The sequence below is a fragment of the Gallinula chloropus genome, assembly GCF_964237585.1.
Source record: "Gallinula chloropus genome assembly, chromosome: Z".
Lineage (NCBI taxonomy): Eukaryota > Metazoa > Chordata > Aves > Gruiformes > Rallidae > Gallinula > Gallinula chloropus.
In genome coordinates this window covers 22,403,740-22,417,690 of record NC_140089.1, presented here as the reverse complement: position 1 = coordinate 22,417,690, position 13,951 = coordinate 22,403,740, and the positions used below count along the sequence as shown (strand labels likewise).

General features: G+C 38.9%; 1 protein-coding gene across 1 annotated transcript in view; it reads right to left on the bottom strand.

The window, feature by feature from the left end:
* Positions 1-13,951, bottom strand: part of SRFBP1 (serum response factor binding protein 1) — a 71,785-nt gene that overhangs the window by 23,739 nt on the left and 34,095 nt on the right. The gene's annotated exons all lie outside the window — the stretch shown is intronic.

The window sequence follows — 13,951 nt, the reverse complement described above, 5'->3', positions numbered from 1 at the left end:
CAAGCGGATTTTGTTAAAAGCTGAATATTTTATACACCATGCTCCCTTGACCCATTCCTTGTTATTTTAAGATACATATTTTATATATGTTGTATTACAAAATTCTCTATTATTCTTGCCAATTGAATGTATTCAATTTTTTTTTCCTCTTAGGGCACTGTGTCAAATAAATCATGTTACATACTAGTTGTTTGCCAGATGGCCATTTTAAAAACAGTTTAACTACTGTTATGTAGAGCCCAATTAACTTCCACACATTCATAGTTCTGAAAAATGAAAAACACTGTACAGGAAAACATACTTAGCTAGATATAGCCTGCATCACAATGCTAGTGGATACAATACCTTAAGAAAGTTATCTGTTTGGTGAATTTCTAAAAATCCAGGAAAGTAGGTGACTTTAAATATAAAACACAGTAATATTATAACATTTGCAGTCAATAAAGAAGAAAACCTAAACTGGAATTGTCCATAAAAAAATACTATAGTCTGAGAAAGTGAGAAGTGGCCAGGTAGCTGGCCTGCACCTACAGTTAACATTATGCTCAGATCAGGACAAGAAAGACATTAATTGAAAACCCTCAAAGGTAACTATGGTGACTATTGGCTCAGAATAATTAATGTACTAGCAAATAATCAAATACAAATCAATTTACAGTAGATATAATTTAAAAGTACTATATAATAGGGAAAGACTTTAATGTCCAGTAACTAAATTATACTCATTCCTTTCAATGATTCTTGGTAAGAAATCCAACATTTTGATTTAACATCCTGCTCCACTCTTAAATTGCCATATGCTATCCTTTTTGTGTCCTACATCTGGAACAGTCTGCACACCTACCTAGATGTAATTTCAAGAAGAACCATATAGCATATTTTCTTATAGAGGGCAATACCTTGCATTTTAATTAACCTTATGTTATCCTTCCTTCTATATATTAAGTGTCTCACACTGAGTTTGTATTTTACCTGGATCTTTAAGGTTTTGCAAAAATTGTGTATGTTTTAGGACCGTAAGAATATAATAGAAATAAAGTAACAGAACAAAATTAATTGAAAAAAAACCCCAAAATTAGTATTTTGTGAATGTGAGATGGGCTTCCTGCCAATGAGGTCTAGAAGTCTCCAAAATTATCTCCCACAGGTACTGGTGGAAGCTCAATCACTTGGAGGACAGAATCCAGACTGGAAAAACACTGGTGGATGTAGGAAACAATCTTCTACTGGCAGATGGACAGTTGGATGACTTAATAGAATCTAGAGATGGAAAAGACCTATGATTCAGTTTTCCATGACTTCTCCAAAGCATTTTACAGATGGTCAAAGTAGGACACAGTGGTGAAAGTGACATGCTTACTGTCACATAGTTGGTTGGGGGCTATGAGTGAGTCTCTAGAAGCCAATAATCGTTAAACCATGATGTTGCTTTATTAAAAACTGAGATAATGCTAACTATATTCATCTCGCCCCCCCCCCCCCCCCCCCCCCAACAAAACTGCCTTATTTGTGTCTCTTTAGGATTTAAATTCATCAACCTGGTTGATTGGGGAGGAAAGAATGTCAGCAATCCCTATACTAGAATGTTGAAGTTTTATTTTTTATATCACAATATTGCAGAATTCTCTTAACACTGCAGAATCATGGACAATAATGGAGAAAGAATTACAGTTTGGAATGCAAAATCAGAATTTTTTTTGTTCACTGAAATGCTTAGTATACAGAATGAGGCCAAGAATCTCCTCTTAAAACTTAAAACCTCAAATTTATAAAGCATGTCCTTTACTTCTTTTAGATTTAAGGCAAAACAAGCATTTTTTACTCATAAATGAGTATTTTTCAGCAGCTCCCTGCTTTTGTAAAAGCAGCCATCTAAGTCACGTTAGTGGAATAACTTCGGTGTTTATTAACCAACAGCATACAGGAAAACACCAAAAAGATACAGTGATATCTTCCCCAGTTTTTTCAACTTCGAGATGCACAGAGCTGAAGAACTTGTGACTCACAAAGAGAATTTTTGCATTGAGTATCTATTATGAAATCTTTCACCAAGTATGTTACAGGATGTTGTAAGTGGCTGCCCCCTCCAACATCTCCAGTGACTTTTCCTGCCCTGTCACTGGAGCCCAGCCTGTTGCATCCAGAGACCAGGAGGTCTCCAATCCAGGTCTGTAGATGCGGTAGTTGCTTTCACACCAGCAGGTTCAATCAGTGAAGCTCAGCTATGTAACTAGCTCCCACAGACAGAGCACTGCCTTTAGCAGTAGCCACACATAAAGCTTTGAGGACTCACATGAACTTAAGTTCAACAAAAACCTCTTTCTCCTTTTTGTCTGGTCAGGACTGAAGCTCACTATTGAGAGGATGTCCCTTTCCACTCCTTAGAGATTCACAAGCACAGACACATTCATGGATCCCTCAAGTATCAGCACAGTATAGTACATCCAATATCCCCCTGCTTGGGTTCAGAGCCCTTTTACCCATCTTATGGGCCTCCTACTTGCTGGCTGGCAGCAACTCACCAGCAGGTAGGAACACTCACACTCTTGTGAGTGTTATTCTTGTTTTACAAGTGCCTTAAGCTCACAGATCCCTCCTACACTAGCCCTCTGCCCACTTGATGCCCTTACCCAGACCCAGCACTTCCCACTCACTGCTACTCCATCTTAAAAGTTGGCATGTGTAATTCACTAGCAAGAGACACACAAGCAGAGCCAACCTACACTGCTGAGTATGATGAAAAAAGACACTCTACCATCATCTTGTGGCAGCAGGCACGAGTTGTGACCTGTGGTCTCAATTCAGATGCTGTGCCAAGAATCACCTGATCCCCTCACCCCAGTCTCACCTCTCACTGCGCCCAGGGCACACACTGGTTCCCTTTTATCTTTTGCATTCCCTTTTCACTTAGAACATAACAGTTCAGTAATCGTAACAGCAGACTGAAGACTTTGTCACTATCTCTGGTTATCCCTTGTCTAGCAGTTCTGTTCTTCTCCATGTTTTTGTTCACCACTTATTATGCCCTAGGTATTGAAAAGACTGCTCATAAACAGTCCACAATAATCCCAGATTAGGTAAAAGCAGAGAAATCAACCAACCCTACCAATCAGCACACCCACTCTCCTCTTCTTGAAAATCATCTCTCAAACATTTGAAAGAATCCCAACACCTAACAAAAACCCCCCAAACAACACCCCCCCCCCCCCCCCAAACCCAAGAGAAATCCAAAAAACTCAAACCAAACCCTAAAAGCCTGAAAAAGGAGGTATCCTCTTGGGAGATGATCAAAAATAATTGTTGGTATCAACAGACCCTTCTCCCTGGCATAGTAATCATATTGTCTCTTTTGGGAAAGACTGCAAGAGCTACTGACTTTCAGATAAGCTGCCAGTATCTATGGTACCCATGCCCTAGCAGGCAAATGCTGGCACACTGATAGATAACGGATAGTAAGTAACAAGGGGAACAGAGAATTTTCCTTTAATTATGGACAGCATTCCTATCTCGATTTCTGTCATGAAATCCTTTAAAGACACTGGAGCATGAGCAAGGGAAGACTCTCCACAGGCCAATATACACAACAGAAAGCACAATTATATGGTTCTCATCCTGGTGCCTGAGCTGGGCCGGTAATTGCCACAGAAGCAACCAAGATGAGACTGGGAGGTGGCAGCAAAGGTGGTAAAGCAGCAGCCTGAATCTCAGAGCCAGGATTTGCAGCTTTTCAACAACTTTCACAGTGTGGATAACTTAAGGCTCCTCTAAGCATTTGATGCTTGAAAAGCTGCTGTGTGCTCCAGTGAGGGGATGTCAGGCAAACTGACCTGTCAGCCAGTTGGACCTTGTCACTGCTACAGGTGGATGACTAGGCCTTGGCCTGTGATTAAGCTGAATAAACAGGATGTGAAAAACTACTGGACATGACATAAGAAAACTGCTGGATGTGACAGACTGTGAGAAGCTGACAGAGTGGCTGGATTTTACAGATCGTGAAGGGAGAGTTACACGAAAACTAGACAAACTCCATGGAACGCTGGAGTACAGGGCAGCTTTTGGGGCAAAGGGGAGACACCCACAAGGCTGACAGTACTGAGGTAACTGTAATGGTAGTATCACGCCAAGTCAAGACTGCATGTGAAGTCACGCTGAAATAACCACATTTGGGGAAAAAGGAACTACGGGTGGGCAAAGACTGGCCCTGTCTGGGAAAAGGGGGGCTAGGGATCAGGACAGGACATGGCGGCACAGCTCTCCTGAAGCAAGCTCCATAGCAACAGAGGCAGAAAGCTCACCCACTACTTACAGAAACTTAGAATAGCAAAGTTTGAGGGTTTTTTCAGTTTATTTTAAATGAATAACTTAAATAAACCTTAACTGTCCTACATGACTAGACAAGACTATATTAAACAGAAGTATGTCAAGAATAAATTGCAGCTGAAAAAAAAGTTTCATGCCAGTATTGATCATGGTTGCTCAGATGACACTACCCAAATGATATTGAGGATTCTAACTTAACAGGCATGGAAATGTAATTTATTGAATAGCCTTTGGAAGACAGGAAAGATACATAAAAAAAAAATCCCTGTCACATGAGGTTGACGTATTTCAGAAATGCAAGATTATTCACATAAAATGTATCCTCAGCTATGCTATCTAAGGTAGTTTTAGATGACTCAGGAAAAAAGAATTCTGCCAGTAGTGGACTGTAGAAGCAATTTAGAAGTCCTCATACTATTAAAACCTACTTAATTTCAATTTTGTTTTGACTAGTATTTTTCTTTTACCTTTATCATGTAATTAATTAATTTTCCTCATTATTTTCTGACATTTAATTAGCTGTATATGTGTTAATTCTTTCCTTAAGAAATCAGTCCATATATAACATCTTTTAAGGTGATTTTTTTCTTAGAATGGATGATTTACTATAAAAAAATAAGCAACAGAATCAGGGCATATTCAAGTGGGTAACAGAACATCTGTACCTAAACTAAAATACTTCAGGTGCAATTTCAACTGTAGTTTGTATTCAGATTATTCCTTCTATAATTTACTATGTGCATGGTTTCCTGTAATAACAAATTTGTTTCCCTATGTCTGTGAAAGTTCAGTATTTTAGTCATTCAGCACGAAAGTAGTCTTTGACTCAGTGTATGCTAAGTGAAACTACAAAAGTGTGATCATGCACTTACATGCAGAATATCTTGAAAGTAGTAAATTCTGCCAGCCATGGTTCATCTGAGAGTTTAAATGTTTTTCAAAAACACTAAAATCCATGGTAAGAGTGCAAGTTCATTTCAGTTATGAAGGCCTAGTTTCGAGAAATGTAGCTAACTGGCTACACCAAACTGATTATGAAGAAAAAGGGACTTTTTCACATTGTCAGTTTAAAAATCCAAATCCTTTCTCAGTACCCATGACCCAAAAAATATATATATATGCAAACACACAGACTCACACACACGAATTTCTACAGATATAAGTCAAATCACTGGACCACCATAACAAGCTAAATGGCACTCTGCCTATGTAAAAAAAATAAAATCCACCCCCTACATTGTATGTCCCTAGCACCCAATTTTGCCAGAGGTGAAGTCAACATGAATACTATTGCCAGGAGGGAAATTTGGATAAAATTAATAAACAGAGCAGTAGGGCATAAAACTTAAACTGCTAAGTAAAAATCTGGTACTGTCTAGTTAAGTGTGGCTTAAGCTTATTAGTAAGTTTATTAAACAGACCAGCGCTACACAGAAATATTTGCTTTATTATAAAATCACTATATAATTTTACCATCAGACAAAATTAAGCCATTTTCAATAGCATACTGCCTTCCTGAAAGTGCTTACAAAAAAGTATTACCACCTTTCAAGCCTCTTTTTGAGTAATTAAATGTCCTGAACCTCACCTACCACAGAGTGAAAATTTGACCGTATGTAAACTCCGTCAAGTCTTTTTTGCATTTGCTTTCATTTTTAACTACAATTTAAAAAATAAGAATAAAATGGTTTGCAGTTTCGGTCTTGGTAGTATCCTAAGGGAGGAGAGAACTCTCATTCTGGACAGAAAGTCCAAGCCTTCCTTACTCCTGGAAATTTAATCTTACATTTGGCTTTACTTTTTTCCTCAATGGAATCCAGGCAATCCAGGTCACTCTCATCTTTATCCATCACCTTTAAATTACATAAAATCCTTCCAGACAGGTCTACCAATTTTTCTCAAGTTTCTCTGACTTTTAGGTAAACACAGAACACTGCATTTGCTACTTGTTTGTGACCCCACCTTTTGCAGTCAAGCTTTTGACACCTAAACACCTATGGCTTTTGTTTAAATGATTTCCTGCTTTGCAAACTGTGACAAGTAATCCTGAAAACCCATTTATCTTCTCTGGCTGAAGGACAACATGAGAAAGCCTGAATGATGCAACTGCACCGTTTATTTTACTTGGCACTAAGAAATATACTGGATAGCCATTAAAATGTTTTATTCCCAATTAACAAAAATATGAACTGATTCATTAATTTAAATGGATACAGTATCACTACTTTGGATACTAAAAATTCTATTGCTAGCAGCTCCAAGAAATCTCTAGTCTCTGTACACCAGTATTTTTACTGAAAAATACAGAGCAATCTGAAAGCGTGGCAAGTAAAAACCAGATTTTTTTTAATCAGGGTTTCGATCCAGGATTTTAGCATCTCAATTCTAAAAAGACTTGCCATTGCCTCCTGTTGCAGCAGACTGCAAACGGACACTTTACATAATGCTTCACATTCATGGATGTGAAACCATTATGTCACAGTTACCAAGAGTTTCAAAATAGTGCTGACAAGGACGGAAGTTTTCAACTCACAGGTGAGAACCCAGTGAGGGCCAAAAAACACTCTTAATTGAGGCAGGCTGATTCACTAGGATGGTGCTGTTAGGGCCATCCCTGTCACAGGTTTGAATTTCACCGATGCCCAGAAAATTCAGAAGATATACGCAGACTCCCAAGCCACTTGTCAGAAAAATTACTGCCATTCATAAATCAAGTAAGTATCTAGGTATCTCTGTACTAAAAGCTTCCCTGACTTTTTTTTTTTTTTTCCTTTAATCAGACATTTGGAAAATGCTGCAACCACCAGCCCTAGAAGTGTCAGCTCACCAGCTGGCCCATGCAGCTGAAATAGGGATTCATTCTTGGACTTCTTGAGTGAATCACACTTGGGGGTCAGGGCAGAGGATGTGCCGGGAAGCTTCAGGATGTCAGCTCCCCCCTGTACTACACAGAGAAGGGGTTTGCTATGCCTCCCAAGCCACGGTAGGTTCATGCTAGTTTTCAATAAAATGCAGTTAAAACTCAAAACAGACATAGAAACACATACCCACATGCCTGGATAAAGAAATTAAAGACAACATATGCTTAATATACTTACACTAAAGTTTAAGATGTCTTTGCCTTGCTCAGTTTGACTCACCATTCTTCCTGGCAAGATGACACTCTGGATTTTCAGTGCTTGCACTTAATATGCCACAGCTTGCACCTTTCACACAAAGATAGTGAGGGAGCTACTGTCTTGATCTCTTTGGTAAGTCACTGGCACCTCACTGGCATAAACCCTTATTTTTTAAACTACAGATGGACATAAACTCTAAGTGATGCAAACATGCAAAGCTTATAAATCTACATAGTTTTGTATTGGTACCAACAGAGCTCATAAAAGACAAATATTAATTAGTGTAGTGAATGTCTTTGGGAAGATGGATTCCTGCTCTTCTCCTCTAGCATAATGTTAATATATAGACAAAGCAAACACTGCACGTTGAGGCAATAAGTGCACTGAAAATTAACACAAACAAATTGGCATATTGCTAATGTATTCTAAGTGAAAATAACTTTTCACATTACAATGGCAGCAGGAATCTCTTTCCAATTAGCAACACTCTGCATGTTGTGGGAACCTCTCACTATTAAACTGCTTTCATACCATCAGTTTTACACATATTTCCTAATGATTAAGTACTATTTTAGAAGAATGTGCATTTTCAGGAATGACATCTTTTCACAAATGACTTCCAAGAAGTTAAACTTCGGCTAAGCTTACAATCAATGCAGTAAGTCTGATAGAAGTTCAAAGCATGTAGATGTATAGATTCAGCTTTCCATAGAAGTCAAGTTTTACTATAAATACCTGCATCATAAAGAACAGACAACTACAGGAAAGCGAAACCACAACAACAGCAACAAAAAAAGATTCCATTGTTCTTTTTTTATTCTACCAGTCTGCCAGCAAAGCTTTTCCCAGCAACCTGACCGGATGATTTCATTCCATATCATCACATACTGAAACCAGAGATTTTATCCAGTAGAAATGAAGACATTTTTCTATCTAATTGCAGACAAATTAAGTGAATTATAATTTAAATACATTCCCCTGTGTCATTAAGGTTTAAAATTATTATGTCCTACAATAGTTATAGCATTTTTAACTTATCAAACATCTATATTCTGGGAAGAATACAGGAAAACCATCCGAGCAGCCAGTGACCACGTTAGAAAAGCTAAAGCCCTGTTAGAAATAAATCTGGCCAGAGATGTAAAGGGAAACAAACAAAGTTTTTAGAGGTATATCAATGACAAAAGAATGATGAGGGAAAATATGGGCCCTCTCCAGAATGGAATACGTGACCTTGTTACCCAGGATATGGAGAAGGCTTAACTGCTTAATGACTTTTTCCCCCTCAGTCTTCACTGGCAAGAGCTCTAGCCACACCGCCCAATTCATGGAGGGTAAAGGCAAGGACTGGGAGTATGAGGAACTGCGCACTGTAGAAGAAGATCAGGTTCAAGAACACCTAACAAACCTGAAGGTGCATAAGTCCATGGGACCTGATGAGGTGCATCCATGTGTCCTGCAGAAACTGGCAGATGGAGTGGCCAAGCCACTCTCTACCATATTTGAAAGGTCCTGGCAGCCTGGTAAAGTTCCCACTGACTGGAAAAGTGGAAATATAACCCCCATTTTTAAAAATTTGCCCTTTAAGGAAGATCCAGGGAACTACATACCTGTCTCACCTCTGTGCCTGGTAATATCATGGAGCAGATGCTCCTCAAGACTATGCTCAGGCACTTGGAGAATAAGGTGATTGGTGACAGCCAACAAGTCTTCACTAAGGGCAAATCATGCCTGACAAATCTGATGGCCTTCTATGATGGAGTAACAGAGATGGTGGACAAGAGAAGTGATGATGGACACGATCTTCCTGGACTTGTGCAAGGCCTTTGACACTGCCTGGCATGACATTCTTGTCTCTAAACTGGAGACATGGATTTTGCAGATGGACCACTCGGTGGATAAGGAACTGGATGGATGGTTGCACCGAAAGAGTTGTGGCAACAGCTAAGTCCAAGGGGAGGTCTGTGACAAGTCATGCTCCTCAGGGGTTAATACTGTTACCAGTGCTGTTCAGTATCTTTGTCGATGACATGGACAGTGGAATCGAGGGCACCCTCAGCAAGTTTGCTGACAACACCAAGCTGTGTGGTGAGGTTGACACGCTGGAGGGAAGGGATGCCATCCAGAGGGACCTTCCCAGATCAGAGAGGTGGGCCCATGAGAACTGCATGAAGTTCAACAAGGCTAAGTCCAAGGTCCTGCATGTGAGTCAGTGCAATCCCAAGCACAACTACAGGCTGGGCAGAGAATGGACTGAGAGCAGCCCTGAGGAGAAGGACTTGGGGGTGCTGATCGATGACAAGCTCAACATGAGCTGGCATTGTGGCCAGCTCAGAAGGCCAACCAAGTGCTGGGCTGTATCACTAGCAACATGGCCAGCAGGTTAAGGAAGGTGATTCTGTCCTTCTGTTGTACTCTTGTGAGACCACACTTGAGTACTGTGTCCAGCTTTGGGGTTCCCAGTACAGGAAAACACATGGAGCTGTTGGGGCAAGTCCCCAGGAGGCCACAAAGGTGACTGGAGGCTGGAGCACCTCTCCTACGAGGGCAAGCTGAGAGAATTGGACTTGTTCAGCCTGGAGAAGACAAAGCTACAAGGAGACCTAATTGCATCGCACCGGTACTTAAAGGGGTCCTCCAGGAAAGCAGGAGTGGGACTGTTCACCAGTGAGTGCAGCGATAGGACAAGGGGCAATGGCTTTAAGCTGAAAAAGGGTAGGTTTAGGTAAGATGTTAGGAAGTAAATCTTTACTCTGAAGGTGGTGAGGCAGAGGCACAGGTTGCCCAGAGAGGGTGTGGAAGCCCCATCCCTGGAAGCATTTAAGGCCATGTTGGACAAGCCAACCTGGTCTAATGAGGGTGTCCATTCCCATGGCAGTGGGTTTAAACTACATGATCTTTGAGGTTCCTTCCAATCTAAAGCATTTTGATTGTATATTCCATATTACAAAGACAAATAAAAAGATAAAAAGAAAGGGTTCAAGAGTTGCTAATTTTTCTAAAATATATGCTAAAGGCAATTTCATGTTTTTTAAATGATTTTGGATGTTTCAATTGCCCTATTTTCATAAGCTTTATAGAATGTAATGCTTTAATGTACCTTTTAATATACAACCTATCAACAAAATCTTCATTGATTAATTTTCAACCTTATATTAATAACAACGTGGGCAGGAATACTACAGAATAGATTAAGAAAAAATAGTAAAACTTAATTTTTGTCTTAAAATAACAAAACCGAAGAAGTCACTAGAGGAAATTAGCAGAATAGAACTTCCCAAAATATCCAAAGCTGTTTAATCATCTTACTTTACATGAATACCCCGCATTTGATTTTGATGGGAATTAACCAATACTAACCTGATTAAAAACCAAAGCACTCCAAAATTACAGTTAATCATTGGGAATGCAAGAATGTATTTCAAGTGGAACTTGTCTCGCAATTGTTCTTTTTGTAAACTACACTGGTGTCAGGTTTTTGCTGGCACCAATTTTAAACATTACTAAATGTCTACAGTATTGCTGTCTCAGTTTAGATCCAAGTGAAATTGAATGTCAACCTGTGAGTTTTCATCTACTAAGTTTCACAGTACAAAATTTTCATTTTCTGTTTTTATTTTCTCTGGGAAATTACTGTTGTTAAAATACTTACCAAGCAAAACTTCAGAATATTCCTATAAACATAACTTTGCCCAAATGCTTACCTTCCTCTAGCTACATAGTCTTATTCTGCTATGCTATATAAGCACTCTTAAAAGCAAAGCATGCAGCTGAAGCAAAGACTAACTATTCATACAGTTAAATAACAAAACAAAAACATAAAAAAACCTCCCTAAACAAGAGTTAACATGTCTAGTTTAAGCTGCTGTAAGATACCCAAACTTTATTTGGCAAGTATAGGCTGCTCTCTTCTGCCACGTTTATAAACTAATTTAATATTTCAAGAGGTATGCAAGTCAAATGCCAGCAATTACATCAGTCTACCAAGATGAACACTGTGAACTTGGCATTTTACTTAGTCAATTAGATGAAATGAATTGTTTAATTTTGGAGGTTCCCGTCTGATTCAGTAGCCACATTCAAGGAGCAAATCACTGTTTTTACCATAGGATACAAAAAAAAAAAAGTTAGCAAGTCTGTAATCTTGTGACAATTTCAGAAGTAAAAGGTATTATGAAAGTAAGCTACAAATTATAAGCATTCAAAAGAAAAGCAGAAACAAGCTCACTGGATTATTCACTACAGCAAACATGATTATGCCAAAATTATATTTATCTGGATATTCTTTTGCTTTAAACATCTTTTGTTTCTGAATGTCAGTGTTTGCTTGGACTGGTACAATCTGTAATTTCAGTGTGTCCTGGCAATTTGTTCCATGGTGCTTTTCTAATATTAAAATAAAAACCACATGTAATTTCAGGGTTAACATATTTCCAAGCAGTCCTGTGTTGGCTGGAACTATCTTTGGTTTTGAATTACTATCCCCGGTATTCACAACTGTTGCCAGTATTGCTGGTTGCCAGATGAACTGTTTTTGTAAAATTTAAAGAAAAACAGCGTCACCTGCCAGAAGGGGACGCTATGCACAACCTTCTAAATTCAAAATCTTTTCTCCCAGCAGGAGCTTGAGCCAGCTAGACAGCCACCAAAGCAGCCAGGAAAAGGATGTGCTGTATTCTCACAACGCTCCCAATGAGGACAGTGACTGGCAAATACGTGGAATCCAGCTAGTATTCCCCACACCCTAGACTAAGGTTTGAAATAGGTAAGGAAAAAAATGAACAATGAAGACAGAAGAACACAGAGAGATAAAGAAAGAGGTACAAGAGTGTGAATACACACAGCCATATATGCAGCCCCTTTGTCTGCTTCCAGAGGGCATAAAGAGTTCAAAGATTAGACTCAATGGGGAAAGAAGGCATTTCCCTTTTTCATGCCTGTGCTCAGTATGCATTAACTCCAGGAAAAGTATTTCTCCTTCACTCTTATCATAGAACACCATGGGGAAGAAACAAATTACTTTTTGCCCTTTCCCAAGAGATCTTCAAACTCGTGCAAGACAAACCTGCTATCTTGTTTGCCCAAGGAGAGGGATAAAGGCTGAAAGGAGATTTGGCAACAAATCCTACCATAATGAAAAATAAGACTTTTTTCTGTAACTGCAGATTTCCAAATTGGGTTTCTAAAAGCTCCTGAGCAAGATACTACTATACAATGTGCAAAAGAATTATCCAGGACAAGTATACTAATTGCATAAATCTCCAATATTGGTAGTTCATCTTCTAATCTAGGAAATTCTATTCCAATTTTGTAACACATTCTGTAGATGTGCTTTGTTTTGTTTTTTAAGCACTGAGATGACTTATGCAGTGCATAGATCACTGCATAAATGATCTTTCAGACAGATTGTCTTCTGCCTGAAAACAAAGAATAGCAATATATAATTTTCACAGGTATCTTTGGTAATTCTAATACCCATCTCCTCACTAGGAACAGCCCATTTTGATCCAGTGAAAATGAATCACTGGAAATAATGCATTACTTTGTATTTATCACTACTGATTTTTTTAGTTATTTCACTGCCATGTAGCTCAGTTTTGCAGTATTATGCCTCAGTGTCTTAATATCTTTATCCTGAAATAGATCAAGCTCCATCACTCATTCTTTTTTACTGAATCATTTCCAGCACTGAACCCTACAGAACTTACCACCTTTAACTAAAATTAAAGAACTGATATCCACAAAAAAACATAAAAAAAACACTGACACTCCTCCCCCCCACCCCAAAAAAAAAAATCCCAAAACAAACAAGCCAAACAAAACCCAACAAATAAACCCAAACCAAACCACACCACTAGAGGCTTTGGTGAAAGCTGGACAATGGCTTTTTGGAAATTCAATGCAATTTATAGACTCAATGAGCAATATCCACTGTATATGTATTTATGCCGTTAAAGAACTCCCACTGATTTGCAAGGCACAACTTTCATCTCCTAAAGCCACAATTATTCTGCCTCATCCTACTCATCCACATGTTCACTAAATCCATGCTTTAAGAGAAGTGCCAATGAGTCTGTCCAGCACTGAAGTCATATTTACATTAGTATTACATTCCCAGAACCAACTTTATATATGTGGGGATTTTTTTGTGAGCAGGAGGCAACCACGGGGGAAGTAAGATTTTATATACAAAAGCATCAACTGGAATAAGGAGTCATAGCAGCTGCAATCACCATTCTGAATTAATTAGTTTCCAAGTGACTATAAAGATATTTACAGTAGGTCTCCAATTTCTTCTTCCCCCACCCCGCCCAAACCCTCCAATTAGAATAAATGAGAACAAAACCTTTACTAGATTATTCAATAATAATTTCTTTTACAGCTGTGAAGACCAAAATACCTGATTTCTGTTGGAAATTTCTTCAGAAGAAAGAGTCCCAAAAAAGAACAGTTGATTAAGCATGCTGAAAGTTCAATACTGACCCACCGTGCTAAGCAGCTTCACTACTTAT